The sequence below is a fragment of the Amblyomma mixtum genome, chromosome 1, assembly GCF_055824585.1.
Source record: "Amblyomma mixtum isolate Tamu chromosome 1, ASM5582458v1, whole genome shotgun sequence".
Classification (NCBI taxonomy): Eukaryota; Metazoa; Arthropoda; class Arachnida; order Ixodida; family Ixodidae; genus Amblyomma; species Amblyomma mixtum.
This window is the reverse complement of record NC_143012.1, coordinates 45,694,424-45,698,437: the sequence shown is the minus strand read 5'-3', so window position 1 is coordinate 45,698,437 and position 4,014 is coordinate 45,694,424. Positions and strand designations below refer to the sequence as shown.

Sequence of the window (4,014 nt, the reverse complement as noted above, 5' to 3'; positions counted from 1 at the left end):
TATACAAGGGTTCTCAGCAACGAATCAGCACAGCTGCGAGTTCGTGACCAGAACTGCTGTCTTCGGTGCCATTTGAGAGCTGTTGAGATGAAGTGGACAAGATTGTTCATGTGTGCTGCTCTGGCTATTGTTTTAGCCTCAATGTAAGTACTGGATTTTATAATTTCCAAAGCCTAGAGTGTTTTAAAATCGCCAGAGGTCCATATAGAAAACATAACATAGTGATGAATAACACTTAGTGATATTACGGATTGTATACGCTGCGTCTATCATTGTACCTGCGTATCGATAACCCGCTGAACACATTTAATACGTCCTGTTGCATCTGTAAGCCGAAATAACTGGGAAAGACAGTGCCTTGAAATACTGTGAAAGAATGCCCAATATTGTTTTTAGAAAGCTGTATGATACACTTAGCTTCTCCGAGTAGACATATGTTACAAGGGTTCTTTAGATGTGTAAAAGTCTAAATTAATTCAAAAGGTGAATTTGAATGATTAGGGAACAGTTAAATGGAATGATTAAGAAACAGTTAAATCAGTGTTCAAGTTTAAGTGTAGTTTTATGCAGTTTTAGGTGCTTAAAATCATAGCGCGTGCCTCCTGGTTCATAGTGTCTTTTGCTGCTATTTTCTGCATATGTAATCTTCGCTTTAACTTTAGGTGTTTACTGATTTTTTAACTGAGTGGTGTGGCTCGTAAAGCAGTTGTTAGCCTAGATATTTAGAGAAAAAATTCCCTTACTAAGCATCAACTGTAAGTTGAGCCTTAGACGTGAAACTACTTGCCAGGATCCGAGTTTTGCAGCCCTTTTTTAAAAATATTTCTCGAGCTTGAATCTTGGAGTTTGAAGCTTGGAATTTATTTTCAGTGTATATTGCGTACAATTTTTTCAACACTCGTTTACCAAAAAAACATCCTTAATCACGTGATATTGTAGATTTCACCTTTGCGGGCTGTAAACTGTCGAATTCGTTAAAACAATTATATTGACAATTCAATCAAACAACACGCTTATTGTGGCGGAATCTTTTTGGCGTTATCTTTAAAATCACACGTTGGTAACAACTTGGGAGCGTGAAGGGGCCACTCAGTAGCCAAATCTTGTGCCGCAGAATGTAACTGAAAAAAAAATCAACTTGCACGCCAGTAAACGATACGTTTTTGTTGCTAGGGTCTCAATACTGTCTTTCTTTTTTTCAGGTGTACCCCTGCCAACGCTGCTGGACCTTGTCCTGATTGGGTAAACATAACTCGTAGCTTTGTGCCATAAAACCCAACACAACTTAACTCATATCTGCAGGCTATAAATGCTTTATTAAAAGCGTTCAAGAAAGCGCGCGTCCATGTTCAACTCCATGGCTAACAGTTTTGTCAAAAACAGCACCGGAAGGAGACAATAACAATGATAATAATAATATTAATAATAATAGTGTTAACAAACTCCTTATGTCACTCATGAAGTGAGGAATTGCGGAAAAAAAGCTGAAAATTAAGCTTGGCTAGTTACCGGCCCCCAAAGTACCGAAATTCAAGAAATAAACAGAGAAAAAAAAATTATGACAAGTCGTTCCCTGAAACAGCGGTCTATCCAACAGGAAGAAAAAGTGTCACATTAGGAGCTTCTTTTTTCACGCATAGCGGAAGAAAATTGACTCTATTTTAGGAAAAAAGTTGTAATTTTTTTTACTTCTACATCAACCCTTCACATTGCATCGTACTAGAAGGATTGGGCTTCGCCACGACCATGTTAACAAAAGCTGGCGTTCCAGCTTTTGCGCCGATGGGTGCATCTAAAGGGGGAAAATTTGGTAAATGGCGCCCTGGTACGGTGCAACTAATGTATCACCCATGGAATGTTTTTTTCTTACAAGACAAAGTAGCTAAGTGACTATCTAAATATTTAGAAAGTAAAGTGGCGCTCTAAGGCTCACACCGTAGACGTGTGACCACACATTATACTTAGTGTGTTGTAAGGCAACCTATGCTGAATACCTCGGTTATAAAAAAATTATTCACCTGGTTTTGTTTAAAGCTACTTGAAAATTTACTGCAGAAAACCTGTTATGAGGGAACTCGCCCAGTTTTTGTTGCTCCGTCAATGTCAGCCCAAATACAATCATTGTTTTAAGCCCGATCGTTTTCTAAGTGCATTATTCTCGGGGTAATAGTTCCTGTAGCACTAAAAAATTTACACGTTAAATCGGTCATCGCGTCCGCTGACCTTTTGTTTAGATGCATGAAACGTAATTTTTATTTAACACCTTCACCTGTCAAGCTTCTTTTGTACAAGTCACTTGTCTGTTCAAATTAAAATATACTAACTCAGTACGAGACGCTATGACTGACTCTCTTATTAACGCTCTAGAAGCAGTACAGAAACGAGCAGCACTTTTGTTACCCTTAACTATGACCGTTTGTGTAGTGTCACAGAAATCAGTCATTTTCATTAACCCCTCTTTTTCGGCGCAGGAAAGAACCACGCATGTGCCTGTTCTCCAAAATTTACAATAAGAATTCAATTCTTAACGATGCCCTGGTTACGCCGCCGACGTATGTTTTATCACGCATTATCGCTCACGCAAATTTGGCGTTCCCTAGTGCCCTACAACAACCTGCATGAATTATTTCATTCGAAATACATCGTAGGGATGGAACCAATTGCTATCAGAAGTTGCACTCGCTAATGACAAAAAATTTATGAGGATGTTTCAATATATTATTGATTACGATACTCTTCTTTAAATTTGTTTTTATTTTTTTGCATGTATTTCATTTCCTCCGTAACCACTCACTCTCTTCTGCATCTGCAATGTGGTGTATGCAATATTTATAGTAATGGTAGCGTCATTTTTACTATTTAATATTTTGAGCCTGTATTGTAATTTGCTCCGAGTTTTCTTTATGGTAATTTTTCTTTTTTGCATATGTATTTAGTCTCGTGTTTCGGGTTCTCGACTGGCGTATTTCTTCTAATCATTATCTTTCAGTTCATCGCTGTCGCTTCCCGATATTTTTTTTTGCTGTAATTCGCTGTTCCCTCCTCAAACCAAATTATTTTTTCTATGTGCCACTCCCGACAATAATGTTTTGAGGGCTATGGCAGTATCAGAAGTAAGCAAGTAATAAACAAACAAATATATCTATTGAGGCGCACACTTGCAGCGTTCGAATCAATGATATCCCAGAAATGAAAGATGCTGATCCGCTAAGAGTCTACCTGCTGAAACCATATTATGCACATTTCACTCCAATATAATAGGCATTATATAGATTTCTGACTTTGTTATAAATTTATGCAGCATAAATATAATCACTACTTTCCATAGCAGTCTCTCGGGCTTAAAAATTCACAATAACCCTTTTTCCATTAATCTCCATGAAATAACTGATTCTGTCCCTTCTAGCCACCGCGGTGGCTGAGTAGTTATGGTGCTCGGCTACAGACCCGAAAGACGCGGGTTCGATCCAAGCCGCGGCGGTCGAATTTCGATGGAGGCGAAGTTCTAGAGGCCCGTATACTGTGCGATGTCAGTGCGCGTTAATGAACCCCAGGTGGTCCAGATTTCCGGAGCCCTTCAGTACGGCATCTATCATAGCCTGAGTCGGTTTGGGACGTTAAACCCTCATAAACTAAACCAAACCATTTCTGCCTTCTAGTGCCAACCTGGACAACAGCCAAGGTCACTTTGCGCTCCAGGTTGCAGGTGTGGCAACCAACGAGGACGTAACGGCCGGCTTCCTTGCGTCTGGAATCCAACCTACGTTGGCTGAAAAGGCCATTATTATTTTTATCATGTCATGGCAAAGAATAAATTCTCAATGCAGTTATGGACGTGTTTCCACTTCCTCCGTAAAAATAACTGAACATAAAAGTAAATTCCAGTGCACAATTTGCGAACACCCAGAAATTAATAGCTTTGCGCGGTCAAGTGCCTAATTGCACTTTCGGTTATTCGTTCTCAGAGGACTAAAGTTTAAACGTCCACTGACTACAGACTGAAGGTGATCTGTA

At 39.3% G+C, this 4,014-nt stretch overlaps 1 long non-coding RNA gene across 1 annotated transcript; it reads left to right on the top strand.

The window, feature by feature from the left end:
* Positions 1–3,780, top strand: LOC149366209 (uncharacterized). Its single transcript, XR_016284529.1, has 3 exons — positions 1–143; positions 1,203–1,242; positions 3,660–3,780. It is a non-coding gene; the product is annotated as an uncharacterized LOC149366209 (long non-coding RNA).
* The last annotated feature ends 234 nt before the right edge of the window (positions 3,781–4,014 follow it).